This window comes from Mixophyes fleayi, chromosome 1, assembly GCF_038048845.1.
Source record: "Mixophyes fleayi isolate aMixFle1 chromosome 1, aMixFle1.hap1, whole genome shotgun sequence".
Lineage (NCBI taxonomy): Eukaryota > Metazoa > Chordata > Amphibia > Anura > Limnodynastidae > Mixophyes > Mixophyes fleayi.
In genome coordinates this window covers 454,737,441-454,761,848 of record NC_134402.1, presented here as the reverse complement: position 1 = coordinate 454,761,848, position 24,408 = coordinate 454,737,441, and the positions used below count along the sequence as shown (strand labels likewise).

The 24,408-nt window shown below is 41.2% G+C and overlaps 1 long non-coding RNA gene across 1 annotated transcript; it reads left to right on the top strand.

The window, feature by feature from the left end:
- Nucleotides 1-5,628: 5,628 nt before the first annotated feature.
- On the top strand, nt 5,629-10,819 carry LOC142102237 (uncharacterized). Its single transcript, XR_012679227.1, has 2 exons — nt 5,629-9,040; nt 9,767-10,819. It is a non-coding gene; the product is annotated as an uncharacterized LOC142102237 (long non-coding RNA).
- Nucleotides 10,820-24,408: the final 13,589 nt, after the last annotated feature.

Below are 24,408 nucleotides of genomic sequence, written 5' to 3'. Positions count from 1 at the left end.
TACGCATGCACATTTGGTTATTTATATATTTCATATTATAATGGTTCCATTCCCCAGTGATTTATGAGCAGATGGTATTTAAGTTATAGTTATATATATTTTAAGGTTATATGTACACTTTAGAGATATTTAAGGTTCAGGTTGCAGGAACTATTACATGTTTAGTATCATTTTAATCCCCTATTCATCAGCAGTTGTCCGGTTCATTCGCCGAAGAGATCGCACATTGCATACTCTAGTGAGCGATGTAAGGGAATAAATGTTTAAAGTGATACAGACTGTAAAATGCAAATAGACTAGTTGAAACTGGATTCTTGGCGGGAAAGTCGGAGCACATCCCCAGGAGAGATGACCCCCACCTTTGGATATTTTGGTTTGAACTGGCCTATGACCTGTAGTACACTAGATCTTCCTGAAGCCTGGACCAATAGAAGCAAGCCACATCATCTGCATTGTTTTCTCTGTAACACTGAGTGCATAAAATACAGCTTTGCTGGCACTGACGTCAGTCATTTCTCCAACCACAGTATTCTGGAGTGAAGTACTGTAGCTGGTACCAGCGGAGCACAGCTAGCGCAGGTGGGCGCAACGGTATATCTTTGGTATCGGCTGTACTGAATTTTATTTATGTATTAAACTGCTAAATTTTGCATCTGCTAAATAAATTGTTTGTGCTTTGGAAACACAAGAAATCGCTTAGACAATGCTTATTGGAAAACGATAAAATTACTTTAATAAAACTCTGATTGACCATCCAACATAATCTGAACTGGTTTAACTGAGGTTCTGGACTTGAACATCTTTGCCTGATGTACCGGCTTGAATTATGGAAGACTCTAGGAATTTTTAATGATTGTAGAAGAACCAATTAATTGCACACAGGGTTAATTTTTCTGATGATCTTAAAAGGTCCAACAAACTTAAGTCCGAACTTTACCGTTGCTTCAATTTGATATTCTTGGTGGCAAACCATAACTTGGCACCAACCTTACAATCACCCTACAATGCCTGTCAAAAAAAATGTGCAACTTAGACTTTCTTCCAATTAACCCTTAGTTCAGCAAAGACCTTTATAGATTCTGTGGTGTCCGAATCCTGAAGATGCTTTTTGATGTTGTCCATATGTACTTTAAAAAACAAAATTGAGAAACCCCAGACGAAGTGTGAAGAGTTGTATTTTAAGCAAATTCTCCCCAACGAAGTTACTTTGCCCAATTATTACGTAGATGAGAAATGAAACACATGAGATATTGTTCCAAAATTTGATCAACTATCTCTGTGTGACCGTTTGAGGGTGGTAAGCAGAGGAGTAAAATAGATTGATTCCCAGCATAGAATAAAAAGACCTCTAAAGCCGGACCACTCATTTTGAAATGAAATCTGAAAACAGCCAAGGTTTTGATGGGTGGAAGACTGGAAAAGGGAATAAAATGTACCATCTTGCTGAATCAATCAAGTTCTACTCATATATTATTACATCCTTGGATGGAGGAAGTTCAATAATAAAATCCATTGAAATGGACAACCATCGCTTGTTAGGAGTAGGAAGCGACATGAGAGGTCCTATGAATTTCCCTCTGGGTGATTTGCAATGTGCACAGATTTGACAAGCTTTTACAAAATCTTGAATACCTTATTTAACCCCTTCAGTGCTAAGGACAAGTTCTCTCCCCACATACCCTGGCTCTTCTAGTGTTTCTGTAGTGTAGAATGTTATTGTTTGGTGATAACGTGATCACAAACAATAGCTACTAAGGGGTCATATCATGCGATCAGGTTCTTGGTAAGGACTGTCACAATATTGGCAGGAGGAGCTATTGGAGTCAGGGCCTGATTAGGGGTTTAGGTTAATGTGCTCATAGTACCCTCTTGCCTTTCTCACATTGCTAATACGGGTTATGTATAAATGAATCCATCATTATTTTAAAATCTGGATTCCTTTCTCCCACACTCCAAATGTTTAGTTCACTATGTTTTCAAAACTCAGCTCCATTTAGTGTTTTTAAAAGGTCATGCAAGTCTTTGCCACTTACTTAGTTTTTGTCAAGCACCGGAACCTCCGGCTCTCTTACTGGGGTCCGGTACATAAGGCGGGTCTCTTGGCCGCGGGGATGGGTCCTCTGTCTTCTAAATGCAGCCGCCATCATGGATCGCAGAAGTACATATGTGCACTCCAGTCTTTTATCTTCTCCAATTCCCCTGCATTGGTTGAGTTTCCACTCCCCTTCATCCTGCTGCCTATTTAAAGCACCTGTTAGTAGCTACATCATCCTGGTATTCAGGCTCGCTGTGCTTCCTTGTGTAATCCTGGTATCCTGTATCTGGTGCTTCTAAGCAAATCCTGGTATTCCAACACCTATGCTTCTAATATAATCCTGTATCGTGTATCATGTGCCAAATGAGCATGTCATGGATTCAACCTTGTCATACGCCGTATCCGCAGTCTGACTGTCACTTACTGGATCTGATATCCGGCGGGCTCCTTCGGATCTCCTCTTCGCTCCTGCAAAGGGCATAGAGTCCTTTAAGATTTTTGAGCTTGTGGTCATGTGACTGCTGTGGAAGTCAAACAATTGGATGCAGTAGGTTGAATTGATTAATATTGTTTTACTGTGCGATTACGATCAGTACGCTACGGTTAATAATGCAAACGCACAGGTAAACAACACACACTTACATTCACACTTTCATTTTGTACATAGCACACATTTATTAAAGTTTCAATACACATTCATTTATTAGTAAATCTATTAGAGACTATTTATACATAGATAATACTACAGTAAAGGTAATTATGGTTCAGGTCCACAGAAATGTGTGGAGTTTGGTCTCATATTAATCTATATTTTACTAGCTGAAATTTGATGTCAATAGGGAAGCGATCACATATTGAGATCGCAGGTTATGAATGGTATGAGATTAATACTCAAAAGCACCTTGTTTATGGGTCAGTTTAAACTTTTTTTTGGCAGTAAGACACATAGGCAAAAGATGGAGTAAGCTGCCCCTACCTTTGGAGAAGAGATCAAATGAACTGACCTATGACCAGCAGTCTAGTGGAACATCCTTAACCTTGGAACAATGAAGACCCCTCTTAGTGTTATCTGTGTATATTCGTGACATCATCACTGTTTATGTTAACTCAAACTGTATATAAGCAAGCCCTGGGCCAGTATTAAACTGTTTTCCTGACTGCAGACTACAAGACTGAATATGGACCTGGGCCCAGGGAGCTCTTGCGTAATCTAATGTATTCGGTTTATACTTTCCTGTATTATGTTTTACCTTTTTATGCATCATCATCATGACTTGCTGTAATCCTGCTATCTTTTGCTATTAAATCTCTTTGTGCATTGGAACCACAATAATCGCATTAGACAATATTTATTGGTAGCGACAAGATGAACATTACACTGCTGACATCAATAGCCCTATTAAATCTGCTCAGTCTATTTAAACCTGCTCTGTGCACAGTCCTGTTCCAGAATATTACTCTCCAAAGCTGTACTCCGTCTGATTAAAAGTGATGGCTACGTTGACCAGTTCCTTTTTCTGTCTGATACCAAGTTGGCAAAATGAAATCTACTAAATTCGCTAGAATCGTGACAAACGTTTTAGCAGAAGCATCAACCTCCACTATAGAGAGCAACTCCAAATTGGGATGTGCACATTACAAACGGCTTCATATAAAGCTGCAAATGATTCTACGGCAGCAGCAGATTGATGTTCATGTAGTCATGGAGGTGAGTGGAGCACAGATGACGAGATAATAGTTGGCAAAGCCAAGAAACCGTAGTAGGGCTTTTTTTTTTCATTTTATTTTATAAATCTTTATTTTGATAGGTCAAGAACACATCAAATGCATGTATCAGTGCACCTGAACTGAAAATAGGCAATGTTGAGGAAAATTTAGATGAGATGAAGTGAGTGACAATTAAGAGGGCAGGAAGGGGGGGTACGGTACAGGACTCGCAAAGGAAAAGAGAGCTTTTATCTTACTGGGTCTTACCCATTGCTTGGACCTTAGATGGATCCATTGAGAATCCCTGTGTAGAAAAAATGTATCCTAAGGAAAAACCGTGAGGAATTTCAATTCACACTTCTCTAGCTTGGCAAAGAGAAGTTTCTCCCTTAATTTCTGAAGAACTTGGCAAATATGTGCCTGATGTTGCCTCAAAAATTTAGAATAAATTATAATATCATCCTGCTAAACAACAATGAATCTCCTTAAATAATCTGGGAGAACATAGTTGATAAGGTCCTGAAATACTGCTGATGTGTTGCTCAACCAAAAACCCAGGTCGCAGCTGGCTCTGGGTGCCTTGGCATGATGGCACTTGTGGTTCCATATGTGCCAGCATGCCCTGGCAGCCATGGATATGCTGGTGCTTGTAGGGCAAGTGCCAGCATGCCCAAACTCTTAATGGCAGACTGGGCATGCTGGGACTTGTAGTGCGCACGGTACAAGATCGATTTATACATTTAATAAATAAATTTTACCCACTGCTTCAGGGCTGTAAGAAGAGCCATAGTGCTATCAGCACGGGACTCATTAAACCTGGGGGGGGGGTTTAGTTTTGTGGATTCAATCTTCCTAGGGAATCCAGCTCCGAGCTGACCAGCCTGGGACTGGTTTGGCATTGTGGCATGGGGACCACAGGCCGCGGGTTTCCCTATTAGAGTGCCTCCAGCACAGTCTGGCAAAGCCTAGTGCTGATAATAATAAATTCGGGGGAACCCACTCTTTTTGTCCGAATGGTTTTGCTAGTAATAGCTTAGGCTGCCAGCACTACTTGGTTAAGCTGTTTGGGGGGGTGGGCACCGTTTTTTTTGTTACATTTGTTTATTTTGATGTCAACATTACAACTCTGTAGATGTTTTGCATGTATAGACATTAGATATGTCTACATTATGAATGTAGAAAATTTGACTACATCCCCAGTACGATCCTGATGCGCTAAGCCGTGTTCTTACAAATAGTGTAAAAACAGTTCCAAGATGTCTCCAAACGGCATTGGTGCCCACTTTTTGCAGCTTTCTAAATGAGTGCAAAAGCATGCACAATGATTGCCAGCTCTGCCACCCACACTAACAATGGACAGAAAAAGCATGTTCTGTGTTTGAGGTTTTTTAAGGCTAACCAGACTAGCCTGTTCAGTCTACCTGGAATCCAGCTTTCAGAGAGATTTGATTTATATTGAGTTTCCTTTTCTGGAAGGTATAGGTTTGCTCTGTAATTAACTGGCCCCGACATTCTTCTCTTGCTCTCTGTGGGAGTCAGAGATGCAGAGAATGTTGTAGTACAAGAAGACAGGTAGTCTCTAGTAATCACTCTGTAATAAGACTGGCAGATATTGAGTAACAGCTGCACTAAGATTCCAAGGGGTATACTTACTAAACTGCTAGTTTGAAAATTGGAGATGTTGCCTATAGCAGCCAATCAGATTCCAGCTGTCATTTTGTAGAATGTACTAAATAAATGATAACTAGAATCTGATTGGTTGCTATAGGCAACATCTCCAACTTTTTCAAATCCACAATTTAGTAAATATGGCCCCAAGCTTTATTTTTATTTAATTTCACTTCTAACTGCAAATGTACCAATACTTTTAGTTACTTTACTTTAGTAGTGTTAAATATGATTTTTTGTTAAGGCCTCATAAGGCCTTTGTTCAGCCATTTTATTGTAACTTGTATAGAAATATTATTTGCTAGAAGAGATTATTCATTTTTCTGTTAACTTGCAGTTTTGCAATATGTGAGCCTATGGCCTTGAAGTTGAACTAATAGAGAACACCTGAAGAATGTAACCAGTTATGAAAACAATAATGAGCTTCATATCCAGCTGGTAGTATGGGAGCTATATCCATGGTGTTGCACATAGCATATCTCCAACTCCCCTTGAGATAAGAAATAATAGGCTCATCTGTCCTTAGAAGGGGGAGAAAAGTAAACACCTCAAGAATACGTGAGAAAGTTAATCAGTAGCGCTTCTCATAAACTAGTGGTATAAACTATTGTATGCATATGACGTAGGATTCATTTATTCAGTAGCCTATAAAAACCTGTATCTTTGTATCAATAAACTAGAGAATATTCCTTGCATACAGAACTTGGTCTGTGTCAATTCTCTCCAGCTGATTGAAGCGCTTCCAGATATACTTGACACCACAGGCTGACTTGGGTCAGAATTTTAGATTTAACAACTTGGAGGTCGCCACAGAGATTCGCTGTCCAGCAGGCTACAAGACAGACAACGGAGGTTTCCCAGCACATTGAACCCCAACATCCGCGGTCAGTAGATTTCTACTCGTTGGTCTTCCTAGTCTGGGTCACCTCATGTCTGTCTGAGGCACCTGACACGCGAATTTGTGAGTCTCAAGTATCATCTGATTAATATAATACAGTATTAACCCAATTTGTTTACTGTAATTGTATTGTTGATTAGATTTTTGAAAGATGATTGAATTTTGAGTGCATGTGTTTGTACCTATGTATAAAGCATAAAAGTCACATAAGACATTGATCAAAGAAGCATGTAATGGAATAGAGGGATTTAGAGAGTTATTGTTTTGAACATTGAGTGAACATTTTAGACACCATCCCCAGAGGTATATCAAAGAAGGGAGATTCTGTAATCTGCCCAAATTGTGTAAGAGAGATTTCCAAAAGACCTTCGTCCCAGATACTGTCAAAGAAGCTATTTAGCACGGACATCCAGTACAAGGAGTCCACAGAACGGGACGTCCAGTGCAAGGACAACCCACAGAAACTAGATAAGAGTCCCGATTTGGACTCAACAGAATACTGTCAATACGAGTAATATAGATAGTAAACAAATGACAGCAGCTCCCTCATAGATATGATGCACAAAGACTTAAGGAAATGGGGGAGTAGAAGGTCTGCAGGGAATTTTTCAAGAAAGCGGGGATAGCCAAAGATATGTGTGGATGGAGAAACAAAGGTGTTGCAAGTGGTAATGTGACAAGAACAAAGGGGTATTGAGATCAAACCCCAAGAGATTGTTTGAGGTGGCACAGGAAAGTTAAGAGATCTGAAAAGTCGAAATATATGTGGATATGCTAAATGCATCGGAAGCTGAATAATGAATCAAGTAGGTTGTATATTATAAATGTATGTTTGATCCTGTGCAGCTGAATAAGTGAAATGTGCCCCTCCCTTATTCTGTGTAAATGATTTCAGTGTGTTGAGATAAGAAGCACACTGTTTTTTGTTTTTTGACAATGTATGTAAAATTGAAAAAATGTGTCCGGAGTGCTGATTGATGATAACATGTTGAAGCTAACTTGTATTTAGTGTAATGCTGGGACTTGTAGTTCCACAGCAGTAGGCTGGAAGATGTCAGTTAAGTTTTCTTTCTCTGTATGTGAGTTTTGTCTCCGTCTTACTGCGTGTGAGAGAGATCCGTGATAATTCACATTGTTTGTTCTCTGTCTTAGTGCTCTATAAGGGAGATGTTTGATTTACTTTAAATCACAATGTTTGTCTGTCTTGTCCGTTTTTTACAAGAGACATGTTTCAAGGTTGAAAAAGTTGTACATTCATTGCTTAATGATAAGCTTTTAAAAAGATACAAAAGAAGTTTTAAAATGTTTGGTCCGATTGCACGGACAAGATTGTAAATAATGTACATTATCACTATAAGTACTAGTGTCAGAACAAAGCTGGCTGGGATCCAACAAGCCGTTTCTGTATTTGAACAAAATAATTTTGTTTCTGAAGTTCAGAAATATAGCTTTCTCTTTAATGAAGTTGAGAATTGTGGGAGTGAGCTTACATGCTGTTTTTATCTGTGTTAAAATGGCGCTGATGAATGTTCTCAGAAATCAGGAGGGTTTGTTATGCCTTTAAAGAAATGTTACGAGATAAAATGTCGTCTGTGAGCGAGACTTAAGTGAATATATTTTTACTTTGAACACGAAAATCACAGAATCTAGAAATATGTGTGAATATTTGGTCACGGGAGAGAGATTTTGTTGAGAAAATGTTGAATGATTTACAGACACAATGTATTGTGTCTAACGAGAGTACTCTGATTTATGAGACAGTGCTGCTTTTAAAATGGTTGAATACTTGGAACCAAGATTCCAGATTGAATGTTTCTAAACCCGGAAATTTAATTAGTGTCATTTAAAAGGGCTGTACTAAGAGATGATAAGAAAGGAGTGGCTTTCAACACTCGCCCAGGTCTCGTCACTTTGACATTCTCTATTTGTGAAATTAGGGACTGCCCCTTTGAGGAAATCAAGGCATGGAACGCATAGCGTCACAGTTAAGCTTTTAGCAGCTGTTCACTGGTTACCTGATAACAGTATACACGCATGTTACAGTTACAGTAATTCCTAGTAAATAAATGTTAATCTCTATGCAAAAGTTTTTTATTCACAGGTCTCCAGCTGCAAAGACCCATTAGGCAATCCAGATTGCATTGATTTAACTTCCAATGCACCATCTTTGCACCACAACAAACATAAGTATAAACTAATGAAGGATTTAAATAACGTAAACTCTTCTGAGTAATGATTACCTTGTTTTGGAAGAGATATTAGAGTTTATGTGCTATTCGCATAGCAAATGCATGAACTAGGTGGTTTTTCTGTATGTGCAGAAAGCAAAAGGTTTTTATTTGTATCCTCATTACAGTTTTGAGTAAATTAGTGTTTGTAAAGACATTTACTGCCCTTATTTACTGTGCTATAATTGTCATATACTGTAAATAATTCTCTTTATTGTGGGTATGGTAATGCATTGATGGGAATTCTATATTTTTACAGAAATGAAAAAGATTTAAGACTTTAAGAGCAATTGTATGTGCTCCTGCATTAGCACTTCTGGATCATAGCAAGCCATTTATACTCTCCTCTGAGCAGAACCAAATGTTTAACCAATTTTAAGCTGAAATAACTTCAGCGCCAGCACTGGCTTTGCCAGATTATGACAAGCCTTTCACATTATTTTGTTATGAAGTCAGTGCACATGTACAAGGAGTACTGACACAAATACATGGTCGCAAGCTAAGGTCACTTGCATACTACTCTGCTTTAGTGCTTGAAAAGAGTATAGATATTGTGCTAGGACACCCAGTTACCTTAACGGTATCGTACGTTGTGACAGAAACCAAGCACAAGCAAAACATTTGTTACCGGCCAGATTTACTAAGTATGAAGATATACAGCACAAAGGACATTCCCTCCTATTGTGAAATGAGTGACATATAACACTTGCCGAGCGCACTGTGTATTTTCTTCCTCCCTTTCCTTTTTTATTAGAAGAAAAAAAAAAAAAAAAAAAAAAGGAAAAAGGAAGCACAAGAGGCCCCAGAGCCTCTCATGTTCACAGATATATGTTAAGACCTTCAGACAAGGGGAATCTGAGTAAACTGTATTTTAAGTTTTTTAAAGGTCCAAGGGAGACCAGAGAGGGGAGTTCATTGATATTAGCAGGAGGAATATAGATTGCACGTTATTTTCCTTTGCTGTGCGCTGTAGATGTGTACTAGACTAGAAAGGAAAGCCAAGTTTGGAAGAACCAGACTCAGGCCCATAGTAATGTATAGATCATTATACATAATTAGAAAATTCTAATATGAAAGTTTAACCCAACCAAATAAAGAAAAGAGCAACCCATGACTACAGGGGTTTACACCCAATGCAGGAATGTGTTTGTGAGTATTGTGGCCCAACACATTATTATATACACTAATAGAACTGATGATGTGGCTTATTAACAGGTTATTTAAGCTAAGTGTTTCTCTTCCAGAAGAATTAAAGTTACCACATCTGTCTTAACCGTTGTACTGTACACTCCATCTAATGAGTGTAAACTTTGTGGAACTCAGAAACCAAGAACCTTGTCCTTGGATTCCACATGCTCCTTACTGAAGCCTATCCTAATGAAGTAGCACTGCTTACTCCCAGTAACGTTACACTTAAGCAGTGCACAATGTTGAATCCTGCTGCCTTATTGCAGCAAGTTTCAAAAGATGGGAGAAGTACCTGTATATATTGGGGTTACCCTAGGGATTTGGGGGAATTCCATTCCAGCTTGAACAGAAAGAAAGGAAAAAAAAAAAAATGCAAACAAAATTTTTCTGAACATGATTGCATAGAACTAATGAAACAAGAATCTCTGGTTTTATCTCACATTAAAGATAAACCATTACCAGATGCAGACATCACTCTTTTTGTAGATGGTTCACACTATCACATAGATCCTGTCCCGTATACAGGGTGTGCTGTAACCACACACACAGAAATAGTGATACAACAGACTCTACCGAGTCACATGTCAGCACAAGAAGCTGAACTAAAGGCCCTGACACTTGCATGCATATATGCAAAAGGACAAAGAGTAAATATTTACACTGATTCAAGTTATGCATTTGTAATTGCGCATGATTATGGCCCTGTATGGAAAAGTAGGGACCTTATGGGTTCAGCAAGCAAACCAGTCAATATGATGAACATACCAGGGCACTGTTCACTGCATTCCAGCTGTCCTCCAAACAGTGATGAAGGTGAAGACACACACAGAGATACTACCCCCGAAGCTAAGTGAAATAGACCAGGCCGCACGAGAAGCCGCCATAGCCCCAGTACCCCAAGGGGAGTCTATTTACATGGTGACCCCCTGACCCCTGTTTGACCAGAGCACACTCCAACTTATGGAAAGACAAGCAACAGAAAATAAGAAAAAGACTTGGGCAATACATGGAGCACTAGAAGTGCAAGGAGTGGTGTAAAGGTCAGCGTTTGTGTCTGCCAAAAGTAGTTTATCCCATTATGGCCAATATAGCACACGAGAAAGTGCATCTGGGAAAAGATGCTATGGTTGTACTCACTAGCAGCTTATGGATAGTACCAGGGTTCGCCCAAGCAGCACAGTCATTAGTGGCAGAATGCCTAGTCTGTGCACAAAGTAACCCGAGTAAGTCTGTCCTATGGAAAAGCACACCCCAGACATAATATCCCTATAAGAGGATACAGATAGACTTTATAACTTCCCAAATGCTCGGGCTTTGAGAATGTGCTTGTCTGTGTCAACTTCTTTAGTCACTGGCTGGAGACATGGCTGTATAGAAAAGCAAATGCTAAAGCATTAGCCAAGAAAATTGCGAATGAGGTAATCTGATGATATGGTGTACCAGAGGTCATTGGATTCCAGAAACTATCACACCCCCTACAGATCCCAAAGTTCAGGATGTATGGAGCGCCTTAATGGTACACTGAAATTGAAAATGCAGAAAATAATGGCTGAAACAGGTCTGCCATGGATCTCATGTTTACCTGCACTCAGTAAAAAATACTGCTAGGAAAGACACAGGTTTAACACCATATGAGATATTGTTTGGCACAGCAAACAGAACAGGCTGTTATTTTCCATAGCAACTACACCATGTATATAGTGATTTGTTGAATTATGTTGCCTTATTATAGAAACAACTAACTGAAATACATGGTCAAATATTCTCCTCCACTGCAAACCCTAATTTTGATACAGGTACCCATAAACTGCACCCTGGGGGGCTGGGTGGTCGTGAGAAAGCACATCAGGAGAAGTCTTGAACCCAGATACAAGGGTCCTTATCAAGTCCTGTTGACGACTCCCATGGCAGTGAAAGTACAGGAAAGAGACACCTGGATTCACGCATAACACTGCAAAGTCTTCAAATCAGGGGAGTCTTGTTCTGATAAATAGAAATGACTGTCTCATTGTATTGATATGTCTTGCCAGAATAATTGTGACTGAAGTAGGGATTAAGGCCTCCCTAACCCAGTATGAAACAGACAGTTAAGTGACATATTGCCTATGCCACTGTGAGAAACATATGGGAAGGAGTGCTCAACAATTTGCACTCATAGTAGAGTAAACTCTGAAAATGTCTTTGTGCAGATGCATAACCTCATTGGTAAAGTTGTCAGTAATGATTCATGTTGGATATTGGAAATATTGGCATTAGTAGCAAATGGTTTAGCAATCCTGTTGATCGTATAGGTGATAATGAAACTAAATATATGGCTGATTAAGAAGTTACTGACACTTGATTGTTGTCTCTCCAAAAAGGGAACCACTGAAAATCCCGAACCTCTGATGATCACAGAAATTACTTCTGAAACCTGACCAGACTATGAGTGTCATGAATTATTTGGACTAGCAAAGCCAAAGAACTGCAGAGTTTGCAACAAGAAACTACTAAAGATTGAACAAAGGACATGCAAGGCCTGCAGAACTACTATAGACTCATTAACTATCTTTTAAGAAACCATCTTTTAAGAAACCATCTTCTAAGAAACCATCTTTTCTAGACATGGACATTTGCCAAAATGCATCTCCTCATAAATCAAGTTAGGACAGGGAGGATCACAGGCTTATTAGTGGGGGATGAGTTGACAGATTCCTAAGGGGACCAACTCTATGCATGTGGCCTCCTACATGTGTATAAGTACCTGCTTATTAAGAATGTGGTTCTATAGATAGGATTAGGTAGGTAGGAGGAGAAAGGGTCGAAAATTGAATAAAAGATGGGAAATGTTAAATATGATTTTTTGTTAAGGCCTCATAAGGCCTTTGTTCAGCCATTTTATTGTAACTTGTATAGAAATATTATTTGCTAGAAGAGATTATTCATTTTTCTGTTAACTTGCAGTTTTGCAATATGTGAGCCTATGGCCTTGAAGTTGAACTAATAGAGAACACCTGAAGAATGTAACCAGTTATGAAAACAATAATGAGCTTCATATCCAGCTGGTAGTATGGGAGCTATATCCATGGTGTTGCACATAGCATATCTCCAACTCCCCTTGAGATAAGAAATAATAGGCTCATCTGTCCTTAGAAGGGGGAGAAAAGTAAACACCTCAAGAATACGTGAGAAAGTTAATCAGTAGCGCTTCTCATAAACTAGTGGTATAAACTATTGTATGCATATGACGTAGGATTCATTTATTCAGTAGCCTATAAAAACCTGTATCTTTGTATCAATAAACTAGAGAATATTCCTTGCATACAGAACTTGGTCTGTGTCAATTCTCTCCAGCTGATTGAAGCGCTTCCAGATATACTTGACACCACAGGCTGACTTGGGTCAGAATTTTAGATTTAACAGTAGCTACATGTAAAATATTATTCAGCAAACTGATGTGACCTGTGCTCACAACTGATTTACTTCCGGCACAAATGGTAAGAGTGAGAGTGAGTGTCATGAACATAGAGAGCTTACAGTTATTTATAAGGGTTAACCCATCACATAAATGTCGGGAATAAGGCCTAAAGCATAACTGCAGTCTATATATGTTATATCAATTGAATCCATTGATAAGTTGAACTACTGCAGTGTAAAATGTGAAGACAGAAATTCTGTTGTATTTGTATTTGATGGCTTTGCACATTTCAGTGTATGAAGATAGTTGTGTCACCTGTGACAGCTTCAAAGAGCCCCTGCGGTGAGCTATATCCTGGCCTGGGATGGAGTTTTGACATCTGAATAGACTTTTAGGAACCTCTCAGCATGGTGTCTGGCTCAAGGAGCCCATGTGCTGACTTGGCTATATGTGATATAGACAAAAATAATTCAGTTTTAAAATATGCCACTTAAAATCAATCAAAGTAGTGATCAACCACATATTCCTCCATAGCATGATGAAGGGCAGCTCATATGTCAAATTAAGAATTCTGCCCCACAGAGAAGTTAAGAAAATGAGTGTAAGCTCTACGAATACACTGTATTTAGGCGTGTTGGTATCTAAAGATGGACAAATTCATAAGGGATTTATTAATAATAAAATTGGGTCTGTGTGACGCTCCACAGAAAAGTTAGGTTACATAGTAGAGTTGGGTAGTAAATCAGACAACATGCAAATAGTGATTGAAAAAAGTATCACAGACCATAAATCCCAGGAGGTGGGAAAGGTGTAAAGGTGTCTTTAAAAAGCCAAGACCAGTTACAACAAATTGTCAGTCTTTTGGGAAGTCAAACATTCATTGATAAGCTGTCCACCTTCAAGCCAATTTCCCTTGGCTCAGAATATACCACTTCGCTGTAGGTTATACTCTGAATCTAATCCTTTTTATTTTAAACTGTTTTGCTTGTGTATGTTATGTCAATTGCCATTAATTGTTTTTTATATCTGAGTGCCCTGTACTTTTGTATATCAATTCTATAAATTTAGTAAGATGCGTCCTTGATACTCTAACAAATCCATTAACCTGTTAAGAAGAAATAGCTCGATCAAGTTAACCCTTTGAATGTCAGTGTGTGATTTGTTGATACATTTGATTAACAAGCTTGGTGTGTGCTTGCATTTACATTTGTGTAACAGTCTGGAGGTGTGAAGAGTTAACCCTTTGTTTGCTGGTAGGGACCTTGTTAGCCTGATGTAGCTATAAGCCTTGTGGGACAGTATATTGGGGTCCGATTGCCCTTATTCAATAGGTGGTGGCAAATCTGAAGTGTATAGGGGTGTGAGAGCGCTATGTGGGGGGCGATTCAGTAGGTCTACAACCTATGTGATAGGTAGAGAGAGTCTGCGGGCTGGAATCGTGTGTGACCTCATACAGCAAAAACCCCAAAGTCATTGCAACTGAGAGCGTGTTCGTGACAGTGAGTGAGAGTTTATCATCTAAATGTGAGACATTAGGGGGCCTTCTTATCAATAAGTCTCTGTGACATTAAGGTTGTTGCTTTATTGCCACTCGTGGTGGTAACAATTCCCTTCTTGCCACAATTTATAAAGGAAGCCATCACCAGGGCAGCAATACTTTGATACGTTTCTGTTTGTATATAGTACATGGGTTCTAAATTACTTAGCCTTTGAAGTACCACATAACATTCTAACACCAATTTATGGATTTACATATATTACAAATTGTAAAGCCAACATTCCCTGATGGCACACAGATATCAACATAAAGACTGAAATGTTTGTAGGATGAGGGAACATCTCATTTTGAGGCATGTTACATTAATGCGTGCTACATTTATGCTGTAGTTCTGGGATGTCCAAAATGTCTTCCCTTAGAAATTGTAACAATCCTGACCAGGTTTGCTACTTTCCCTGTCTGCTCTGTTCTCCTGTGGATTACATGACTCGCCCTCAGGGGGGCCACCATGCCTACTATTGCCTCCCACTAAAATTGGGACCCGTCAGTATTGCGTCTCTCCCAGGGTGCTAAAATGTCCAATTACAGTTCTGCTAAAGGGTTGCATAACATTCACTCTTCCCACTGTGTCCAGATTTTGGTGGATCCGCAAAGCTTGGTGCAGATTGATTAGCTCAGATCAAATATAAGCGAGCTGTGTGCATCTTGAAAAGCGCTAGGCCGATAGGCAGGCACATTTGCACAGAATAAGTTGTCCACTTTTTCTGTGGCTCATAAACAAGACTTATAATCCAGAATATCTGAAAATGATAACAGATAAAGGAAGTAGCCTTGTTATACAGGGAGAAACTTTTTCTGGAATAGTGGAAAATGTGTGTAAATAACAAGAATGTGCATGAAGAGTTTACATATTAAGCTGAATCCAGTATTAGAACAATAGCAGAGAAGCGACTGTGGCCACACTTACCACAGTGTAAAACTGCACTTAATGTTTACTTAGAGACTCCCTATATCTGTCTGGGTCATACATGGATGCACAGTCCCAGATTAGAGGTTTAACAGTAATGTGCAGACCCTCCTCTATAAACTGGATACAGTGTAAACAGACAGGATGCTGCTAATAAAAGGCTTATGTCTGATATCTTAACCTCTTTTACCCTCTTTATCTTATTCAACTATTACCTTAGAGTAATGACAAGAAACATGAGTGTGGCAAAATCAAATGATTTATTTAACTATGGTGGAGGAGAATAAAGCAGTCAGTCCACGTGCGCAAGGCATATCCAATAGTTAACTATTAACACTCCAGAGTATACTCAGTTAAAGATACAGCAAAGCTTTTATTATGCTTCGTTCCTATGCAGATCTCAGTTCTTATTCCAGCAATCTAACACTGCATACACACCCTTCTATACACTGCAGGAAGTAACAGACACATCCAGGGCTGGAACAGAGAATGAACTGATTGTAGCAGGGGTACAGTGTATGTGCTGTAGAAATAACATACTGCATAATATTGCGGAAGGGGGCGAAGATTACATGTATGTATAAGATGCATGTAGATGTATGATTTGATTGCACAGAGGTACTATAGGTGTAACATGCTGGATAATAGGGGGTGCAGATTACACATATGTCATACTTACCTACTTTCTTCAGCTCTCTTCCGGGAGCCAGCCAGTGGAGGGGGGCGTGAGGGGGCGGGGCGGCCAAAAATCGCGTCATTTCGGCCCCGCCCCCTGTGACGTCATGACGCAAATTGCGTCATTTGACAGCGGGGGGCGGGGCTAAACGCCGCGATTCATCGGGAATCGCGGCGTTTGGGATCTAATTCTGCCCACTTCACTAGGAAGTGGGCACTTCCTAGTGAAGTGGGCAGAATTCGGGAGATTGCCACACTCGCCCGGGAGTCCGGGAGACTCTCGCAAAATGCGGGAGTCTCCCGGACATTCCGGGAGAGTTGGCAAGTATGACATATGTATAAGATGCATATAGATGTATGATTTGATTGCACAGAGGTACTATAGGGGTAACATGCTGGATAATAGGGGTGCAGATTACACATATGTATAAGATGCATGGAGAGGATCAGCTGATTGCACAGAGGTACTATAGATGTAACATGCTGGATAATATCTGGAGCCGGGGGCACAGATTACTCATTTCTAGAACCTGTATAAAGAGAGAATAATGTAAGTGACAGTTCTCATATGGGGATGTGGCAGTGCATAGATAAAAGGGTGTGTTGGCCTCGGGGCTTACATTGTAAATGACCCATTGCAAACATTCAGGTTTATTTTGTCTTGGGATCAGGTGTTTTGTCCTGGCTGGGAGTTACCCAGGTCCTATCAATATGGTAATTATGTAACTGTACACATGTGAGATTGTATAATGCTCAATACATAACTGTTATATGTAGCATCAGTTCTCTGGGGATTAAATAAACATGTATAATAATATTTCACCATGTAAATAGCTCAGCTACTGTGGCTTCTACATTGATGACCAATTTAATTCTGACAATTACTCACCAAGTGGTGAATAAACTGAGCAGTGAGGAGACCTACTGTTCTATACCAACCGCCGATCACAGAACAATAGCAGCTTACATTTTATTCCTGTTATATTAACACTACTGACTAGTTAATATTCTTGTGCTGACACCTGTTGTGTCTTATCTCCTACAGGACGAGTGTAAAGATGTCTGAGCTTCTTCCATGTTGTGGTCTTATCATTGTATCCTCCAAGAAGCCAGGTGAGATATCTCCTCTGTAACCAGACTGCAGTAAGACTGACACAGGAGCTGGTGCCACACAAGTGGTAGTTACATCTGCCAGATGAGCTGATTTACACCAAGTTGACCTGACAGTGGTCAAATGTTTGGGCTTCTACCAATGATTGGCCAGAACGATGAAATCTAAACTGGATTTTATTGTTCGGAATGGAAAAATAAATACATTTAGAAGTTACCCCATACGGTGTATCTCAGGGTTTATCCTGCAGGAATTCTCCTTTTTTATTACTGAGACGATTTATTCACTCATCGGTGATGTGAGTACACGTCTATACAATTGTTGTACTACTGAGTGTTCTTCTGAGTTGACGGTGATGTGTGTGGTTATGTGTGAATGTGGCTGTTCAGGTTCCAGTTTGTCTGATATTTCCACCCAACATTCTCTGCTTGTATTACTGTCAGAAGGTCCTATCTGGAGGGGGTAGAAGTGAGAAGGGAACGCTGCACATTTTTTCGGTTATATCAAATCCCTAACAATGACGATGACTTGTAAACCATCGCTGATCACATTGCTGATTATTTTTTTTAATGCTGTCTTCTGTTTGGATTAGGGATGAGCGCACTCGGATTTTTGAAATCCGAGCCCACCCGAACGTTGCGGATCCGAGTCGGATCCGAGACAGATCCGGGTATTGGCGCCAAATTCAAAAGTGAAACTGAGGCTCTGACTCATAATCCCGTTGTCGGATCTCGCGATACTCGGATCCTATAAATTCCCCGCTAGTCGCCGCCATCTTCACTCGGGCATTGATCAGGGTAGAGGGAGGGTGTGTTAGGTGGTCCTCTGTGCTGTTTAGTTCTGTGCTGTTTAGTTCTGTGTTGTTTAGTTCTGTGCTGTTTAGTGCTGTGCTGTGCTGTGCTGTTTAGTGCTGTGCTGTGCTGTGCTGTGTTCTGCAGTATCAGTCCAGTGGTGCTGTGTGCTGTGCTCTGTCCTTCTGAGGTCAGTGGTGCTGCTGGGTCCTGTGCTGTGTCCTGTTCAGTCCAGTGGTGCTGTGTCCTGTGCTCTGTGCTTCTAAGGGCATAGTTATTTCCCCAATATTCCCCTGTGTTTAAAAAAATAAAAAAAAGTTTTTTTAAAAAATACCAAAAACTACTTTAATATTTTTTAATTACCACAAAATTTTCACAACCAATCCTGCAGTATAAGCCCATTGGTACTGCAATATTACCAAGTTCACACATTCAGCAGTAAAAGTCCAGTGGTACTGCAATATTACAAAGTTTACACATTCTGCAGTATCAGTCCAGTGGTGCTGTGTCCTGTGCTCTGTCCTGCTGAGTTCCGTAGTGCTGCTGGATCCTGTGCCGTGTCCTGTTCAGTCCAGTGGTGCTGTGTCCTGTGCTCTGTGCTTCTAAGGGCATAGTTATTTCCCCATTATTCCCAAGTTTTTAAAAAATAAAAAAAAAGTAAAAAATAATAAAAAATTTAAAAAAAAAAAATATATAATAATTATAACCAAATTTGCAAAACCAATCCAGCATTATAAGTCCATTGGTACTGCAATATTACCAAGTTCACACATTCTGCAGTATCAGTCCAGTGGTGCTGTGTCCTGTGCTCTGTCCTGCTGAGTTCCGTAGTGCTGCTGGGTCCTGTGCCGTGTCCTGTTCAGTCCAGTGGTGCTGTGTCCTGTGCTCTGTGCTTCTAAGGGCATAGTTATTTCCCCACTATTCCCAAGTTTTTTAAAAATAAAAAAAAAGTAAAAAAAAATAAAAAATTAAAAAAAATAAATAAATATAATAATTATAACCAAATTTGCAAAACCAATCCAGCATTATAAGTCCATTGGTACTGCAATATTACCAAGTTCACACATTCTGCAGTATCAGTCCAGTGGTGCTGTGTCCTGTGCTCTGTCCTGCTGAGTTCCGTAGTGCTGCTGGGTCCTGTGCCGTGTCCTGTTCAGTCCAGTGGTGCTGTGTCCTGTGCTCTGTGCTTCTAAGGGCATAGTTATTTCCCCACTATTCCCAAGTTTTTTAAAAATAAAAAAAAAGTAAAAAAAAAAAAAAAATTAAAAAAAAAAAAAATATATAATAATTATAACCAAATTTGCAAAACCAATCCAGCAGTATAAGTCCATTGGTACTGCAATATTACCAAGTTCACACATTCTGCAGTATCTTGTGCTACATATAATGGAGACCAAAAATTTGGAGGATAAAGTAGGGAAAGATCAAGACCCACTTCCTCCTAATGCTGAAGCTGCTGCCACTAGTCATGACATAGACGATGAAATGCCATCAACGTCGTCTTCCAAGCCCGATGCCCAATCTCGTAGTACCGGGCATGTAAAATCCAAAAAGCCCAAGTTAAGAAAAAGTAGCAAAAAGAGAAACTTAAAATCATCTGAGGAGAAACGTAAAGTTGCCAATATGCCATTTACGACACGGAGTGGCAAGGAACGGCTTAGGCCCTGGCCCGTGTTCATGACTAGTGGTTCAGCTTCACCCACGGATCTTAGCCCTCCTCCTCCTCCCCCCCCCTACAAAAAATTGAAGAGAGTTATGCTGTCAGCAACAAAACAGCAAACAACTCTGCCTTCTAAAGAGAAATTATCACAAATCCCCAAGGCGAGTCCAAGGGTGTTGGTGGTTGTCAAGCCTGACCTTCCCATCACTGTACGGGAAGAGGTGGCTCGGGAGGAGGCTATTGATGATGTAGCTGGCGCTGTGGAGGAACTTGATGATGAGGATGGTGATGTGGTTATTGTAAATGAGGCACCAGGGGGGGAAACAGCTGATGTCCATGGGATGAAAAAGCCCATCGTCATGCCTGGTCAGAAGACCAAAAAATGCACCTCTTCGGTCTGGAGTTATTTTTATCCAAATCCAGACAACCAATGTATGGCAATATGTAGCTTATGTAAAGCTCAAATAAGCAGGGGTAAGGATCTTGCCCACCTAGGAACATCCTCCCTTATACGTCACCTGAATAACCTTCATAGTTCAGTGGTTAGTTTAGGAACTGGGGCTAGGACCCTCATCGGTACAGGGACACCTAACTCCCGTGGTCCAGTTGGATACACACCAGCAACACCCTCCTCGTCAACTTCCTCCACAATCTCCATCAGATTCAGTCCTGCAGCCCAAGTCAGCAGCCAGACTGAGTCCTCCTCAATACGGGATTCATCCGAGGAATCCTGCAGCGGTACGCCTACTACTGCCACTGCTGCTGTTGCTGCTGTTAGTCGGTCATCTTCCCAGAGGGGAAGTCGTAAGACCGCTAAGTCTTTCACCAAACAATTGACCGTCCAACAGTCGTTTGCCATGACCACCAAATACGATAGTAGTCACCCTATTGCAAAGCGTATAACTGCGGCTGTAACTGCAATGTTGGTGTTAGACGTGCGCCCGGTGTCCGCCATCAGTGGAGTGGGATTTAGAGGGTTGATGGAGGTATTGTGTCCCCGGTACCAAATCCCCTCGAGATTCCACTTCACTAGGCAGGCGATACCAAAAATGTACAGAGAAGTACGATCAAGTGTCCTCAGTGCTCTTAAAAATGCGGTTGTACCCACTGTCCACTTAACCACGGACATGTGGACAAGTGGTTCTGGGCAAACGAAGGACTATATGACTGTGACAGCCCACTGGGTTGATGCATCCCCTTCCGCAGCAACAGCAACAGCTGCATCAGTAGCAGCATCTACAAAATGGCTGCTCATGCAAAGGCAGGCAACATTGTGCATTACAGGCTTTAATAAGAGGCACAACGCTGACAACATATTAGAGAAAATGAGGGAAATTATCTCCCAGTGGCTTACCCCACTTAGACTCTCATGGGGATTTGTGGTGTCAGACAATGCCAGTAACATTGTGCGGGCATTAAATATGGGCAATTTCCAGCACGTCCCATGTTTTGCCCACACCATTAATTTGGTGGTGCAGCATTACCTCAAGAGTGACAGGGGTGTGCAGGAGATGCTTGCGGTGGCCCGCAAAATTGCTGGACACTTTCGGCATTCAGCCAGTGCCTACCGCAGACTAGAGGCACATCAAAAAAGCTTGAACCTGCCCTGCCATCACCTCAAACAAGAGGTTGTGACGCGCTGGAACTCCACCCTCTATATGCTGCAGAGGATGGAGGAGCAGCAAAAGGCCATTCAGGCCTACACAGCCACCTACGACATAGGCAAAGGAGTGGGGATGCGCCTGAGTCAAGCGCAGTGGAGACTGATTTCCGTGTTGTGCAAGGTTCTGCAGCCATTTGAACTTGCCACACGAGAAGTCAGTTCCGACACTGCCAGCTTGAGTCAGGTCATTCCCCTGATCAGGCTGTTGCAGAAGCAGCTGGAGAAAGTGAGGGAGGAGCTGGTAAGCCATTGCGATTACAGCAAGCATGTAGCTCTTGTGGATGTAGCCCTTCGTACGCTTTGCCAGGATCCGAGGGTGGTCACTCTTTTAAAGTCAGAGGAATACATTCTGGCCACCGTGCTCGATCCTCGGTTTAAAGCGTATGTTGTGTCTCTGTTTCCGGCGGACACAAGTCTACAGCGGTGCAAAGACCTGCTGGTCAGGAGATTGTCCTCTGAAGAGGACCGTGACATGCCAACAGCTCCACCCTCATTTTCTTCCACATCTATGGCTGCGAGGAAAAAGCTCAGTTTTCCCAAAAGAGGCACTGGCGGGGATGCTGATAACATCTGGTCCGGACTGAAGGACCTGCCAACCATTGCAGACATGTCTACTCTCGCTGCATTGGATGCTGTGACAATAGAAAAAATTGTGGATGATTACTTTGCTGACACCATCCAAGTAGACATGTCAGACAGTCCATATTGTTACTGGCAGGAAAAAAAGGCAGTTTGGAAGCCCCTGTACAAACTGGCTCTATTTTACCTGAGTTGTCCCCCCTCCAGTGTGTACTCGGAAAGAGTTTTTAGTGCAGCGGGGAACCTGGTCAGTGAGCGGCGAAGGAGGTTGCTTCCTCACAACGTTGAAAAAATGATGTTTATAAAAATGAATAATCAATTCCTCAATGAAGTACAGCACTGCCCTCCAGATACTACAGAGGGACCTGTGGTTGTGGAGTCCAGCGGGGACGAATTGATAATGTGTGATGAGGAGGAAGTACACACTGTAGGGGGAGAGGAATCAGAGGTTGAGGATGAGGACGACATCTTGCCTCAGTAGAGCCTGTTTAGTCTGTACAGGGAGAGATGAATAGCTTTTTTGGTGTGGGGGCCCAAACAAACCAATCATTTCAGTCAAAGTTGTTTGGTAGGCCCTGTCGCTGAAATGATTGGTTTGTTAAAGTGTGCATGTCCTATTTCAACAACAGACCTCTCAACTGCAGCTCATCCCTCCTCTGCGGGGATAATGTCTCCTGTGCTCTGACACGTCACTCTGTGTACTCTCAGCCTCAGGATCTGACACTACAGCTACCATGCCTCTTGTAGCAGCCCTCACTCCAGGGCCTCTTCCATGTGCAGTGTCCCCCTCTCTCTTGGGTTCACTATAGTGGCATGGAGTTCTCCCCCTCATCCAGGGCACACATTCCTTGCCCTGGCTCAGTCACCACGCTCAGACTTCCAGGCAATGCTGGGGGAGCCTGGGAGCTTCCACCCCAGGTCCCCAGCTACAACTCTCCTCTCCTGTGTCTTCTCTCTCTTTCTGACACTTTAAAGATCGTGCCTTTAAATGAAAAAGTCAGTCTTCATTGCACGACTATGTGCAAGTGCAACAGGGACATTTTTTTGGGTTTACAAAGTCAAACAATAACACTACGACCCTGTCTGTCTGGGGTCTGTCAATGACGAATTGTCTGGAGCATGTTTGGAGGAGGTATTGTGGCCCCGGTATCAAATTGGGTACCGGGGCCACCCCACTATGCAGTCCAGATACTTGTTTGGTGGAATTCCGACACGTGGAGGGTTTTTAAATTATATTGTGGCCTCGGTACCAAATTGTGTACCGGGGCCACCACACTACGCAGTCAAGATACTTGTTTGGTGGAATTCAGACCAGTTGAGGGTTTTATTATTATATTGTGTGGACCACTCTATCTATACCACACTACAACTCTATACCACTCTATTTCCTACTTTAATTCTATTTAATTCTATTTCCTACTTTAATTCTATTACTAATTAATTACCATAAAGAGGAACAAAAAAAACCAATTTTACCAAAAGTATAATATGACTTAGACTTACAAACACTACACTTTAAAGATCGTGCCTTTAAATGAAAAAGTCAGTCTTCATTGCACGACTATGTGCAACAGGGACATTTTTTTGGGTTTACAAAGTCAAACAATAACACTACGACCCTGTCTGTCTGGGGTCTGTCAATGACGAATTGTCTGGAGCATGTTTGGAGGAGGTATTGTGGCCCCGGTATCAAATTGGGTACCGGGGCCACCCCACTATGCAGTCCAGATACTTGTTTGGTGGAATTCCGACACGTGGAGGGTTTTTAAATTATATTGTGGCCTCGGTACCAAATTGTGTACCGGGGCCACCACACTACGCAGTCAAGATAGATAGATGCGTATTGCGTATCATAGATAAAGTACATTCAGTGGTGTGGGGCAAATTGAAAAATATTCCAAATGCACTGACATTATCAAAAACAAGAGGTTGTCACACGCTAAAACTCCAACATGTATATGATGGAGAGGATGGAGGAGCAGCCGTATGTGTAGTGTAATGCAGATCTGTTGAAGGTTTTTTATATATTTTATTGTGGTGCCCAGTGCCCACTCCTCTACGCAGTCCAGATACATTTATTGGTGCAAATCATAAAAGTTCAGGGTTTTTAATATATATTGTGGTGACCCACTCCTCTACGCAGTCCAGGTACATTTATTGGTGCGAATCATAAAAGTTCAGGGTTTTTAATATATATTGTGGTGACCCACTCCTCTACGCAGTCCAGGTACATTTATTGGTGCGAATCATAAAAGTTCAGGGTTTTTAATAGATATTGTGGTGACCCACTCCTCTACGCAGTCCAGGTACATTTATTGGTGCGAATCATAAAAGTTCAGGGTT